We start from the raw sequence: 15,389 nt of genomic DNA, 5'->3' as shown, positions 1-15,389 counted from the left end.
GAATTTATTGTGGATGTATAGTGACCAAACAATGGATCCTGTATTATTCATCAAAGTGGACCCCACATCAGATATATTTTTTCATGTTAGGTACATGCATGTAAGTGCAACACATTCTGGTATGTATTATCTCTAACGCATATCACAGTATATCAATGACAATCCCATTGCCTTCTTTTTTCTCACGTAGGATGACAAAAACAACTTTTTTTTTTTTGAGGCATCATCCCAAGTCAGCATGTACTTCCTGGATGGAGACAGACTCCTACTGTGGCCGCTTACATTTGCTACAAAGTTACAATGTTGCAGTCTGATCACTGGGGGAGGAGAGATCTGTAGCAGTATGAGGACATAATCTGAGCTAAAGCAAAATCACCTGACTGGAGCTAAAATTGATGATGAAAGGTAGAGATTTTTGGAAAATATTTTCCAAAATACAATTGTATCATTGTTGCATATTGTGACACGTATTAAATTTAATTGTGCAGATTTGAAAAATTACTAAAAGCTCCCTTCTAAGTAGCTGGGCTAGCATCTTACATGTGGAGCGCTACCTCTGTGGAAGCCACTAGATAGAATGGGTCTTCTGTTCTTTGTCTCGCCCTTCTCAGCCCTCTGACACACCAGGTTGTGAGTACAAAAATGCAATCTCTCAGGAATTTGCTGAAAGTAATACTTAGTACCCAATAGTAGTGATATATCAAATAAAACTGGCACCAAACCAGTTAGTAAAGGCAAACCTAATATATTGTCACCAAATATGGTTGGTAACTAGGCAAGCATAAAATGGATTAACAATAGTAATAACACAGCTTAGCTTACAAAGTAAGTGATTAGGCATAATGTGACATTTGGAGTCCAGATCAGCATGAACAGTAGTAAAAGTATTCTACCATGTTCTGGAACTGTACCACCAGAGCGCATTTATGGCAGTGATGCTAGTCCTAGAGTAACTTGGATTGTCCAAAAGAAAAGGAAGATGGTAGAGGAGGGAGCAAGGGAACAAAGATAACTTGCAGAATAATTATTACGGGAGGGGCCTTCCTTTGAGATGTTCTGCCAGCAATCATTGGGGCCCTTTAGGAGTGTGGGTACACTTAACGACAGTCACAGTTAACTTGCATGCATTATAGGTACAGCATAAGTACAGTATTTTCTCACCACAGGTGAAAGGTAGATGTCGTTTAGATGTGGCAAAGGTTTGGTATAATGCAGTATAGGTATAAGTGCAGTATGGATTGGGTACACTTGGTGTCGTGCTCTGTGTGGCTCAGTCTTTGCTAGCAATATCAGCAATGGGTGAAAAGCCCTCTCACACATTCCTGGGGTGCTGCAGTGGCCTCTTGCTGTAAAAAAGGAGACCCTCAGTCTCTCCTCGATAGCCTCCAGTGATCAGCGGTGGGAAGCAGAGTAATGCTCCAGTCTCCCTGCAACAGCAGTGAAATTGCTGTGATATGACCGGTGTTGTGCTGCCCCAGATGTCCTCACTTCCAGTCTCAAGCTTGAATCTCCACTGGTAGGGCCTCCCACTGGCAAGCAAACATCCAGACACAGGTGCTCTCTCTAACTTGGTGCCAAGAGGAAGATCTTTTCCCAGGCAGTTTAATAAAAAATCATCTCTCCACTCCTCTTACTGCACTGTGCCTATTTGGATCTGTAGTGTAAGGAGTTTATTCATCCCATTATATGGGATGTCCATCTCAAACTACAACTCCCAGGATTCCCGGTGATCTGCATATGTCTAATGGCATGCTTGGCTTTAGCTCTCCCCTTGCTGGCCAGAGGACAATGGTGCAGCACAACATCAGTATCTCAGTAGAGGGAGAGAAGAATAAAAAAGTTTTGTCTCCTCCATATTGCTGTAGCCCAGCACCTAGCTACATAAGCACCCTTTATAATGTCCCCCAACACAAAAATTCTGATTATTTAGAATTTTGGCCAAAATATGAAAACTGAACATGGCTTCTCTAGTGAATTCTAAAATAATCTTTGTACAATGTATTTTTTTATTTGTTTAGTTTTAGTCTATTGCATATACAATTTAAAGTGCCTTGTTATATTAGTTTAAAAGGTGTAAATACCTAAATGTTGAACCTGCCTACAATTACAATATAGCAAGCAGTGCCTTCTCTACACTCTGCTAAACTGTTATCAATTAGCATTGTTTCAAGTTCTCTTGCTGCACCACAGACCATACCACCCCATTTTTTTTAGAAAGGAAAGGAAAGGGAGAAGTGTTCTGAGGTCTCAACTCAATTTCTGTCCTAGGTTGACACTCTAGGAAAAAAAGCCTGAAAAAGAAAACCAATGCATCCACCATATCTAAAGACTAGTAACTGTCAATATATTACATTTTTGTTCCCGGGTTTAGATATTCCTAAAAAACACAAATGAAGAGTGATGGCTTTTTCAGAATGCTAGCCCACAGCTTCATTGGACAGCTAGCTGAATGGATTCTATACCGTAAAAATTAAATATATTTATTCACTTTTTTGTAACCACTTAATTCTGAAAATGTTTCAGGTAAAGCAGGTGTGTCCACACATTCCAAGGCTGTGGATGCTTTAGCCATGTGGGGTTATGATCCTGCCAGTGGGTTCTGATCTAACCCAGTATTTCCTCCCATTTGGATGTGAATGATGCAAATTCTAAGGGACACTTTCAGAATTTTATGGCAAAAGTGCCATAACTTTTATTATTCAAAATGACAGTGGCTTTCTAGAGTCCACAAAACCGCTACATTCCTAACCGTAATCCAGACAGTAAACTCAGCAACCCCACAGAGAAACTTACATTCCTCCATTTGACCCCCAATTTTTGGACTCTCTATCATCATTCCTAAATTATAATTATAGATGAAAGCTGAACAGTAAATCACAAACATCAACAAACAACATACACTTCTCTGACACAGACTAGCAAAATACAAGAACAAACAAGAAAATTCAGATTTTCTGAGGGTCATTGAAATTGTCTGTGAGTGAGTTGGGAATGCACACACACATATATTACAATGAGAATATCAAACATATGCCCAAGAGTCCATGGTAATTTAACATGATTTATATCCAAAGTTTTGGGGGCCAGAAATCATGCAACATTGTTGCATTAACTAACACTGATGTACATGGTGCATGTAGGTGGTGTGCAGTGTGGTGTAGAGACAATAATTCACACAGGCAGGTGCAATGGAACTTCAACGACTGTTCACAGCCCGGTGGGAGAGCCACCCACTCACATTTCAGTTGCGTGACAGGAGTAGATTCCAGCTGGAATGACAGCATCTGTTTAGAGGGGACTGTATGTGGTCTGGTCTCAAACAGGAGTTGGTCAGAGAGAGGAGGCCCTATGCTTACCCTCCTCGACAGGAAGCTTTACCTTTAGCTAGTACTGTCCATAACAGATGGGGTATCTGTCCCTACTCTGTCCACTCGTCAAAGTGCACTAAAACTTGGGAGCCAGGGCCTTAAATAGGCTCTGCCTGACCCAAGATGGCAGCTTGAGTCACATGGGATATCAGCTTTCAATAGGATAACTTCCCCAGTGACCCAGGAAACCATAGAGGAACTTTGTTCCTCCTGAATTCCTCTCCAGCAACAGTGCGGCTGAGCAACGCCTGCTGTGGAGAAAATAGACTGCATCTGCCTATATGCAGACTTAATTAGTATCTGCTCACCTGAGTCAATTTAAGCACAATTAAAATTAACTGTGGGGGTGTGTGTCATGGTTATGCAGTGATCTTCCTGTGTTTGCTTACCTTCCCTCATGTCTTCAGACTAAGAAGCCAGCCACTTCCACCTGGTGGTTTTTATAACCTCTCCTCTAAGCATGGCTCCACCCCAGGCCCTATCAGGGAGCCCTATATGAACCTGTGCACTGCAGGCCTCAGTGCTGATCAACCATTGTGTATTCTTTGTGTGTTAGCTTCCGCTTTCCTGCTGTGTGCTCTGCTACTGGTTTCCGTTACCGACTTTGGCGTGTCTTGACTATCCTTGTTTGCCTGTGATCCTGACCTTTTGGCGTGTACCCGACTATTCTTGTCTGCTTGTGGCCCCGACCTTGGCTTTGTCCCTCATCCCTATCCTCCTGTTGCCTACTGTGGGTGTGAGCTGGGGGACCCTGGGGGTCGCGACCTGGAGCCAGTTGCAGCCAAGTCCATCCTCACCACTAGAGGCTCTGGTGAACACCTGCTGGCTCTTAGACTCCGCGCCCCAGGGAATCTCACGCTCTTTCCCCAGTGGGATCTGTCCCCCGTCTGCAGCAGTCAGCCGTAGGGTCCACAACCTTGCGGTGCACTCCTGATCCTACGGTGTGCACCTGTCACCTCGCCTCAAGGTGACCTGACAGTGTGTTTGGCCCCCCAAATCGGATTGGATTTATTCTGTTAATAAGTACCTTTTTTTGGATGTTTTTTTGACACTCATTCCATTGTATGTCTACAGACTAGCAAAATGTATTTTAAAGAGCAGGATCTGTTACATCCTGCTTATTATATATCTTTCCCATTACTTATGAGCAATATTCTAAGGTGGCTACGCTTCCTCACAGAAAGCAGTATAATCTATTGCAACCGAAGAAAGCATTCAAGAGGGTATAATGGCTTATCCACACTATAATGAGTCCTTAGTGCATGAAAAAACTGTACCAGTGTTATTTTTGACAGCACTGCCCATTGCAATGCACAGAGCCAGTTACAGAACAATAGCCATAGTAGCTAACACAGATGCTATGGGGCATGAGGTAGGAAGGGGTCCCCATTTGTTACAAAACAACTAAATTGTGAAGTTTACTTAGAAGAAGGTCTGAAGTTAGATCTCACAATCATTGCCAGTCCAAAATCCCCCCTGTGCAGTAAGAATCATTTTCTTAGCGGTCTTAGCAGTGTATTTTTATTGTCCTGTAAACTCCTGAAACAGACTGAAATTAACCTTTTATACCTATTGCAGTCAAGAATCCCAGAGTTTTGACTCGGCTAAAAGTATGATTGACTATGCAGATAGCTCTCCTGCTACCTATCCTTAACTGCTTCAGCCCCGGAAGATTTTACCCCTTTCCTGACCAGAGCACTTTTTGCGATTCGACACTGCGCTGCTTTAACTGACAATTGTGTGGTCGTGCGAAGTTGCACTGAAACAAAATTGACGTCCCTTTTTTTCTACAAATAGAGCTTTCTTTTGGTGGTATTTGATCACCTCTGCGTTTTTTGTTTTTTTTTCCGCTATAAACAAAAAAAGAGCGTAAATTTTGAAAAAAAATCAATATTTTTTACTTTTTGTTATAATAAATATCTCCCAAAAATATATTTAAAAAAAACAAATTTTTCCTCAGTTTAGGCCAATATTTATCTTTCTACACATTTTTGCTAAAAAATAAATCGCACTAAGCATATATTGATTGGTTTGGGCAAAAGTTATAGCGTCTACAAAATAGGGGATAGTTTTATGGCATTTTTGTTATTCTTTTTTTTATTGGTAATGGCGGCAATCTGCGATTTTTATCGGGACATTGCCCTGTATTTGGCTTGATTCATCTTCCCATCAACTCTGGCCAACTTCCCTGTCCCTGCTGAAGGAAAGCATCCCCACAACATGATGCTGCCACCACCATGTTTCACGGTGGTGATGGTGTGTTCAGTGTTAGTCTTCCACCACACATAGCATTTTGCTTTTATGCCAAAAAGTTCTATTTTGGTCTCATCTGACAAGAGCACTTTCTTCCACATGTTTTCTGGGTCCCCCAAATGACTTCTCGCAAACTGCAAATTGGACTTCTTATGGTTTTCTTTCAGCAATTGTTTTCTTCTTGCCACTCTTCCATAAAGGTCAGATTTGTGGAGTGCACAACTAATAGTTGTCCTGTGGCAGATTTTCCCACCTGAGCTGTGGATCCCTGTAGCTCCTCCAGAGTTACCATGGGCCTCTTGGCTGCTTCTCTGATTAATGCTCTCCTTGTCTGGCCTGTCAGTTTAGGTGGACAGCCATGTCTTGGTAGGTTTGCAGTTGTGCCATACTGTTTCCATTTTTGGATGATGCATTGAACAGTGCTCCGTGAGATGTTCAGAGCATAGGATATGTTTTTATAACCTAACCCTGATTTAAACTTCTCCACAATACTTTTTCAAGGCAATGTGGATAGCATGTTACCCTGCATTGCAGTAAAACACAATATCGTATGCTACAATGAGCACCAATTCTTGCTTTTAACACTCAGTAGTAAGCTGGTGTTTACACAAAGATTTTTGTCCACACAGAGAAAGATGTATTTTGCCATTAAAGCCACCCCCATTCTCCCATTCTCCTACCACTCCCACCATCACCATCCTCCCATCACACCTGCCATTGTGGGGGTGCAGCGAGACAAGAGGGGTGCAGTGGGACAGGAGGAGGGCAGGGAGACAGTAGGGGACAGTGTGACAGAAGGGGGTGGGTGGTGAGAAAGGGGGAGGGAAAGTGGCACAAAATGGGGCAGTGGGACAAAAGGGGGGCATTAGAACAGGAGTGGGGCATTCTATGCAAGTTGAAAAGGAGAGTCTCACACTGCTGGTATCATCCACAAAAAACTTTGTTGGAGAATGCTTAGAAAACTATTGCAGAACCAGTTTCTGTCTGAGCAGTCTCTAGATACAACTGGGCCTTTGAGAGCAACCATAATGCTGATGCGGCCTGTGATGAAATTGAGTTTGACACCTCTGCCCATAGACCAATTGGACTTAGAGGGGCACAATCCTTGTATAGTTTATATAGGCATGGTGTAGCTTTTCCAGGATAGAGACGTGGCACAAGGTGCTGTCCATGACTATTACATTTTCTAACGGTTCTTCCATATTCCACTCCTCATCTGAATATTAAACCACCATTGATACTCAAAACTGAAAATGTAAAAAAAGGATGTAAAAAACTGAAAAAGGACAAGAAAGCACTGGATTTCCAAATTACCATTATCTAAAGCAAGTAGTAACCAAAAATATAATCTTCTACCATATCATCAAAACCAAAGACACTCATTGATTGCATATAAACATTTACAGCCTTCTCTCATACAGTACTTGGAAAATGGAAGAAAACAACAGGATGTAAAATTAACAGTTTTCAGATTCATGTTCTAGGAAAGTGGGTGAATTATGGGCACAGTAACCCAGTTTTCAGCATATGAAACTACATCTGTATTGTTGGTCCTCACCTCTAGGAAGTCACACCTGTATTAAATGGGTCCATGAACCACTTTTTGTCGGTATCCTTTTGCCAACTGAAAGTATTGTAGATCTATAGAAGCTGATGGATGCAAGAAAAAGTATACATACAATGCCTTGAAAAAGTATTCTACCCCTTGAAATTGTTCACATTTTGTCATGTTACAACCAGAAACATAAATGTATTTTATTGGGATTGTATGTGCTAGACCAACACAAAGTGGCACATAATTGTGAAGTGGGATAAAAATGATTTTTTACAAATAAATATCTGAAAAGTGTGGCGTGCATTTGGATTCAGCCCACCTGAGTCAATACTTTGTAGAAGCACCTTTTGCTGCAATTACAGATGCTAGTCTTTTGGAGTATGTCTCTACCAGCTTTATACATCTAGAGTGAAGTTTGTGCCCATTCTTCTTTGCAAAATAGCTCAAGCTCTATCAGATTGGATGGAGAGTGTCTGTGAACAGCACTTTTCCCATAGGTTCTCAATTGGATTTAGGTCTGGACATTGACTGGGCCATTCTAACACATAATATGCTTTGATCTAAACTATTCCATTGTAGCTCTGGTTGTATGTTTGTTGTCCTGCTGGAAGATGAACCTCCATCCTAGTCTCAAGTCCTCTGCAGACTCTAATACCCTGTACACGGACTGTGTTGTTGGAAATTCCGATCGTATGTGGCTCTATCTGACTTTTTTCGTCGAAATTTCCGACATACAAAGTTTGAGATCTGGATCTAAAATTTTCCGACAACAAAATCCGATCGTTTAAATTCCAATCGTGTGTAGACAATTCCGACACACAAAGTGCCATGTATGTTCAGAATAAATTACGAGATGAAAGCTATTGGCTACTGGCCTCTTTATAGTCCCGTCGTACGTGTTTTACATCACCTCATTCTGAACGATCGGATTTTCCGACAACTTAGTGCAAATGTGTGTATGCAAGCCACGTTTGGGCCAAAATCCATCGGAAATAAATCTGACGGATTTTGTCGTCGGAATGTCCGACCGTGTGTACAGGGCATAACAGGTTTTCTTCTAAGATTGTCCTGTATTTGGCTCTATCCATCTTCCCATCAACTCTGACCAGCTTCCCTGTAACTGTTGAAGAAAAGCATCCCTACAACATGATTCTGCCACCACCAATTGGATTTAGGTCTGGACATTGACTGGGCCATTCTAACACATAATATGCTTTGATCTAAACTATTCCATTGTAGCTCTGGTTGTATGTTTGTTGTCCTGCTGGAAGATGAACCTCCATCCTAGTCTCAAGTCCTCTGCAGACTCTAATACCCTGTACACGGACTGTGTTGTTGGAAATTCCGATTGTATGTGGCTCTATCTGACTTTTTTCGTCGAAATTTCCGACATACAAAGTTTGAGATCTGGATCTAAAATTTTCCGACAACAAAATCCGATCGTTTAAATTCCAATCGTGTGTAGACAATTCCGACACACAAAGTGCCATGTATGTTCAGAATAAATTACGAGATGAAAGCTATTGGCTACTGGCCTCTTTATAGTCCCGTCGTACGAGTTTTACATCACCTCATTCTGAACGATCGGATTTTCCGACAACTTAGTGCAAATGTGTGTATGCAAGCCACGTTTGGGCCAAAATCCATCGGAAATAAATCTGACGGATTTTGTCGTCAGAATGTCCGACCGTGTGTACAGGGCATAACAGGTTTTCTTCTAAGATTGTCCTGTATTTGGCTCTATCCATCTTCCCATCAACTCTGACCAGCTTCCCTGTAACTGTTGAAGAAAAGCATCCCTACAACATGATTCTGCCACCACCATGTTTCACGGTGGGGATGACGTGTTCAGGATGATGTGAAGTGTTAGTTTTCTGCCACACATAGCGTTTTGCTTTTAGGCCAACAAGTTACATTTTGGTCTCATTTGACTGGAGCACCTTCTTCCACATGTTTACTGTGTCCCCCACATGGCTGCTTATGGCTTTCTTTCAACAATGACTTTCTTCTTGTCACTCTTCTATAAAGGCCAGATTTGTGAAGTGCATGACTAATAATTGTCCTCTGGACAGATCCTACCACCAGAGCTGTGGATCTCTGCAGCTCCGCCAGAGTTACCATGGGCCTCTTGGCTGCTTCTCTGATTAATGGTCTCCTTGCCCGGCCTGTCAGTTTAGGTGGCTAGCCATGTCTTTGTTGGTTTGCAGTTGTGCCATACTCTTTCCATTTTAGAATGATGGGTGCTCAAGGGCTTCATGAGATGTTCAAAACCTTTATAACCTAACCCTGCTTTAAACTTCTCCACACCATCTGCCAGGGGAGTGAATCATAAGGTAAGTTACAGTGCAGAAACTTTCCTCTAGGCTAGCAGTTAACCTTTGCAGTGTAGGTGCAGCCCCACTGAAAGGAATCATTTTTAAGTTTCCCGACGTTGGGCTTTAAATTAAATAATAATAATTATTATTATTAAAAAAATAAAAAATTGTTGGCTGTGTATCTCTGGGTGGGAGTGGTCCAGGGCGGTCAAACTGAGGAGCCGCCCACACACTGTCTGGTCAATCAGATTTCATTTCAAAGGCATGGCCTTGCCTTCTTCATCAGCTTGATGAAGAAGGTGAGGCCGTGCCGTCAAAACGTGTTCTGATTGGCCAGACAGCGTGTGGGCGACTCCCCAGTTTGACAGCCCTGGACCGCTCCCACCCAGAGACGCACAGCCGACGTGTCCATGAGGCTTACCGAGGCTCCAGCTGTGGCTAACAAACGGCGCTCATGGATCCCTCAATTGAGACTTTCCGGCAGTCCTCTTGTGCTCCTGTGACACTACACGTGGAAGCTCCCACCCACTCTAGCACTCTGCAAGTCCCCAAACATTTTTACGCACGTTTTTAGTGTTGTTTTATACTTATATACTGAATAGATTCCTAAGCTGTTTAAAGGATTGGCTTGGCGCTTCTCTCTCCTCCTTTTACTAAACCCTTATAACATTTACAGCCAAGGAATCGGCTTAACTTCTGCTTAATTGGCAGTTGCCATGCTATACATATGATCGGCTATAACACCAGCTATTTGAAAGCTAACATAAGCACACTGGTAACTGTGACAGTTATCATTTATGGCATGCCTTGAATGTAACTGTTTTTGTAAACTGTTATATTGGTGGGTTTAGTTCCACTTTAACCTGTTCCCACCGACTGTAGGCATATATGCGGCCTCGTAGAAATGGGTCTTTATTTGTGAGACCGCATATACAGTATGCATACCTAGTGTTTGTGCTAGCAATCAGGACCCGAGACACCCGGTTCCCAAGCACCTATTCTCTGTGATAGCCTCTGATTGGCTATCACAGTTATCAGTCACTGTGCATCCTGCCCATGTGTTTACTTTATCGTCTGAATAAAGAGAAAGATACATTGTATCTTTCTCCTTGCATGGGAGAAAATGTCAACAAACAAAACTGTGTACAAAAATAATAACAAATACAAATTGAAAAATAAAGAAAAAATTAGCTAGATCAAGGTTTGATCTAGGTCAGTGCCAGTGTTGGGGGTCAAGTTAAGGGTCAAAGGTCAAGGTTAGTATAGTTGACCATTTTTAGTGTCAGTGTTTTTTAGGTACGATAAAAAAAGCTAAATGCACGTACAAATATTTGGTATTTTGTCAATCTTCAGGAGCAGGGGAATTCATTTTGGGTTGTTCTTTGGTGATAAGCTATGGTAAGAAATGTACAGCTAAATAAAAAAAAAAAATTTTTTTTTTTTTTACTATTTTGGGCCAGTTTTCCTTTGATAATAGAAAAAAATCAGGAGATAACCATTACCATTTACCACCAATTGAAAGCCCAATAAAGTACTAATAAAAACTTTCTACCAGGCAGGATATTTAATGCAAAAGAAACATGCTATGTCTCTTCTGTTTTAGGCTGCATTTACACCTGATGGTTTTGAATCCAAGGGAGATATGCTGCGATTCTGCCAATGACTTCAAAATGCCAAAGTGTGAATAATAAATCACACAACGCACATTTCAGATGCCATTCATTTGAATGGCACTAAAAACTTGATGCGGTTCTGCCACTATTGTCGCGCAATAAATCAGGCTGCAAATGCAGCAAACCACATTGCATGAAGCATGTTGCCCAAAAGAAGTTCCTGAACTTTTTTGGGTGACAAGCTTCACGCGATTTATCTCTCAACAATTGAGGCAGAACAGCACTGCGTTTTTAGGTGGCAATCAAGTGAATGGCATCTGAAATGTGTGTTGTGCGATTTGTCCTTCTCACCTAGGTGTTTTGAAATTGTGGGCAGAACCGCTGCAAACTGCCTGCGATTCACAACACCTAGGTGTGAATGTAGCCTAAAGCAGAAGAGACATAGCATGTCTCTTTTGCATTAAATATCCTGCTTGTTAGCATTTTTTTTTTATAGTGAAGTTCTACTTTAACCCTTTCATGACTGCAGAAAAAACAAATGGTAATGCCTGAACACAATTTTGCAACTTTGACATGCAATTCTGCCCATGATTCAAAGCGCCCAGGTGTGAATGCAGCCTTAAAGTTACCTGTCTGTCTGCACCTGTACACTGAGCTGCGCATGCAATTTTGGCCATGCCGGGATGACTGAGCACATGGAAGTGATGGCGTCCCAGTCCAGCCAATGGAAACAGCCAGGGTTTCATACCTTGATGCTCCAGGACATTGCAGCGCTGGAGAATAGGTGAATATAATTCCACTTTAAAGACACATGGCGTGGCAATTGTTCCATCATATGAGGTGATTTCGTTGCCACTTTTAAGATATGCTTACTCTTTATGTTTAGTTATAAAGTATATAGACACAGACAGTTTACATACTTATATCTATTATCTGTTTTGCATTACCATTTGTGTTTTAAGTTTATTGGCCCTCTAATAGAGCTTTATTGCAATAGACAGCGCATCCTCAACCACTATACTGATGCTTCCAAACTTAGTGATAACAAACTGAAATGTCTTTCCTTAGATAAATGTTTACCCCAATTCTGCCTTAAATGTCAAATAAAAAAAGCAACTGAAACCACAGACACAACTGTTCCATCAGTCAACTGAAAGAGGAACAGACTCCTGATGTTATCTCGCTGTGAGGTTACACTATCAGGCCTTGCCCTCCTCACCTCCCAGGCTACTGTCCCAATCGCTTCACATCTCAACCTCCTCCTACATATACAAAACTTGATTTTAGGTCTAAAACATAAAAATAAAAAAAAGACAATGAGGTTCCCAGCTTATCAGAAACATACATCTTTCAGTTCTGAGGAGACCATATCTGGAACATCAGACACTGGGAAATACGTGTCATAAGTAAACACATCTTATAGAGATATCATGGACATACATGTCTGTTGAAGCAACAGGACAATCTATTATTGTTTTTACAGAGTAAGGAACATCCTTTCGTTCTGATAGGATTGAATACTCAAAACTATGTAACAATTATTTGGACAGTCACGTTTTTATCTATACAAAATTTAATGTCAGACAAATGTAATGTTGATCTGCACTTGTAAGATGCTTGTAAACCGCTACAATCTTCTCTAATTTGCTCTGTTAAATATACAATTAAAAATGATCTGTTTAAACACTTCAATACTAGATATTTTCACCCTCTTCCTGCCCAGGCCAATTTTCAGTGCTGTCGCACTTTGAATGGCAATTGCGTGGTCATGTAACACTGTACCCAAATGAAATTTGTTATTTTTTTGAGACAGGTGGAGCTTTCTTTTGGTGGTATTTAACCATTGGAGAATAGCATAGGGGAATGGTTTAAGTAGTTTATAAAAAAAAAAAAAAAAACACTGGGCAGGGGTGCAGGGCTGATGCAAGGATTTTTGTCACCCTAGGAAAAACCCCTGATCCCACCCCCTTTTCCCTGCCCATGTAAACCCCATCTTTTTAATGGAGCGCCCATCAAATGCAGCCCACCAGCGCCCATCAAATGCAGCCCACCAGCGCCCATCAAATGCAGCCTCATCAGCGCCCATCAAAAGCAGCCTCACCAGCGCCCATCAAAAGCAGCCTCACCAGCACCCCTCAATGCAGCCTCACCAGAGTTCATCAATGCAGCCAACCAGCGCCCACCAATGCAGCCAACCAGCACCCATCAATTGCAGCCTCACCAGCACCCATCAGCACCCATCAATGCAGCCTCACCAGCACCCATCAAATGCAGCCTCACCAGCGCCCAGCAAATGCAACCTCACCAGCGCCCATCAAATGCAGCCTCACCAGCGCCCATCAAATGCAGCCTCACCAGTGCCCATCAAATGCAGCCTCATCAGCACCCATCAAAAGCAGCCTCACTAGCGCCCATCAAAAACAGCCTCACCAGCACCCCTCAATGCAGCCTCACCAGCGCCCATCAATGCAGCCAACCAGCACCCATCATCGCAGCCTCACCGGCGCCCATCAAATGTAGCCTACCAGCACCCATCAATACAGCCTACCAGCACCCATCAATACAGCCTACCAGTGCCCATCAATGAATGTTTGCTTGCTTCCATTCATTTGGGAGTCGGACACAAACACAGTCCTCCGCCTCCGATACGCCTCTGAAACTATGCTCGAACAGAGCGGCGGCTGCCTGCTGATGTTGAGACTTAGTTGCTTGCTGCAGAGAGAAGAGAGTAGAAACAGAGTAGAAACACCAGTGGCTGGGCACCCTAGGCAGCAGGGTGCCCTAGGCAGCTGCCTAGTTTGCCTAGCACTGGCCCTACAGGGGTGATACTGCTCAACAGCAGTCAACAAAAATGCTGTTGTCAGCCCCCATGACTTAGGGGCTTATTTTTTATTTTTTGGCACATCAAAATGTATTTTTCTGTACTTGCAGAGTATTTAGATAGATAAAACGGGGGAAAGGTGAATATATAGTAGAGATGTTTTGCATTTATTTTTTTATTTTATTTTGCCTTGACATATACTCTAATTTATGTAAAAAGGGTAGAAAGGCTGGTACCATGGAAGTCAACTAAAATACTGTTTTATTTTTGCAGGTGAACAAAAGTTAAAAAAGCCTTGGCTTTTTTTTTTTGTTGCATGAATTATACAGTACATGGAGGTTTGCAGAGACTTCCCAGGCTGAGTACAGATGCTCCTCGACCACGCAGACTTACGACCAGCTCTCCTGACCCGAGCAATGCACTGTACATCATTGTATTGTACAGTACAGAATTTTTGTTGTTTATACTTTTTGTGTTCTGTACTTATGCAAATTAAAACGTTACTGAGTTGGAGGTTTGTGTTTAGACCTTTTTTTCATAATAGAGTACAGTACAGTAGTTAAGAATGCTTAAAATATTGATTATTTGTGGTTTTTCATTTAAAAGGACCAATTTCTTTAACAACCTGGTCGCTGGAATGGAACCTGGTCGTTAAGTAAGGAGAGCCTGTACTGTGTTCTTGAGGCTCACTAGGCGTTACACAGGAGGTAGTAGCTTGGATGCACCTATTCCAATACACTTTAATTTCCCCCTTGCTTGTAAGTGGGTTAGAATAGTGAGATAGGTGATATCCCAGCCAGGAGAGTAGGAGTTAACGTCTTTCCTTTTGGTCTTTTTGGTGGTTTCTTCTCTTAGTCTGGCCCACTGGTCCTGTGTAATATAAAAAGGACAGTGGTCTGGTCTGGGTACCCATAAAAGAGGGAGATGGAGAATGATACCCACGAGGAGCAGAAGGAGGCCATCTATAACCATCGAGATGAAAAGTCATCTGAACCTGGGGTTCGCCCTGAAGACACTAACACTGGAGTATGCTTTTGAAGGACTTTGAAGGACTTACATCTGCATGAGAGTGCCTGTAATTGCTTGGACTCCACCTTTACAGGTATGCTGAGGCAGCACACAGTCTGTAGTTAGGAGTAGAGCTGTAGGAAAAACCCTGTTATTCTATGTTGGACTTTGGAAATGAATGAAACGTTGTCCTTTCCTGGTCTGAAGTTACTGAAAGGAGTGTACTGCAAGTAATCGGCACACATAGTTTACTGATTTGGTCTTAACGCACTGGGGTATAAAGACATTGGTGTGTAGTGGAGTAGTGTGAAGACACGTGGTTACCAGGGGGAGTTAACTGGAGAACAGTTGCAATGCAAGTGTACATGGTGTACATTCATCTCTAAGCCCATGTACACACGGTCGGAGATTTCGACAACCAAATCCGTCGGATTTTGTCTGTCGGATCTTGTCCAA

The 15,389-nt window shown here is 42.2% G+C and overlaps 1 long non-coding RNA gene across 1 annotated transcript; it reads left to right on the top strand.

The window, feature by feature from the left end:
* The first annotated feature begins 360 nt into the window (after positions 1-360).
* On the top strand, positions 361-14,436 carry LOC143925446 (uncharacterized). The gene is made up of 2 exons (XR_013261984.1): positions 361-405; positions 14,199-14,436. It is a non-coding gene; the product is annotated as an uncharacterized LOC143925446 (long non-coding RNA).
* The last annotated feature ends 953 nt before the right edge of the window (positions 14,437-15,389 follow it).

The sequence above is a fragment of the Lithobates pipiens genome, unplaced genomic scaffold (assembly GCF_037356315.1).
Source record: "Lithobates pipiens isolate NorthernLeopardFrog02 unplaced genomic scaffold, aLitPip1_a1.2 Scaffold_22, whole genome shotgun sequence".
Taxonomy (NCBI): Eukaryota; Metazoa; Chordata; class Amphibia; order Anura; family Ranidae; genus Lithobates; species Lithobates pipiens.
Note: the sequence above shows the minus strand (reverse complement) of the source record. Positions and strands in the feature narration are given on the sequence as shown.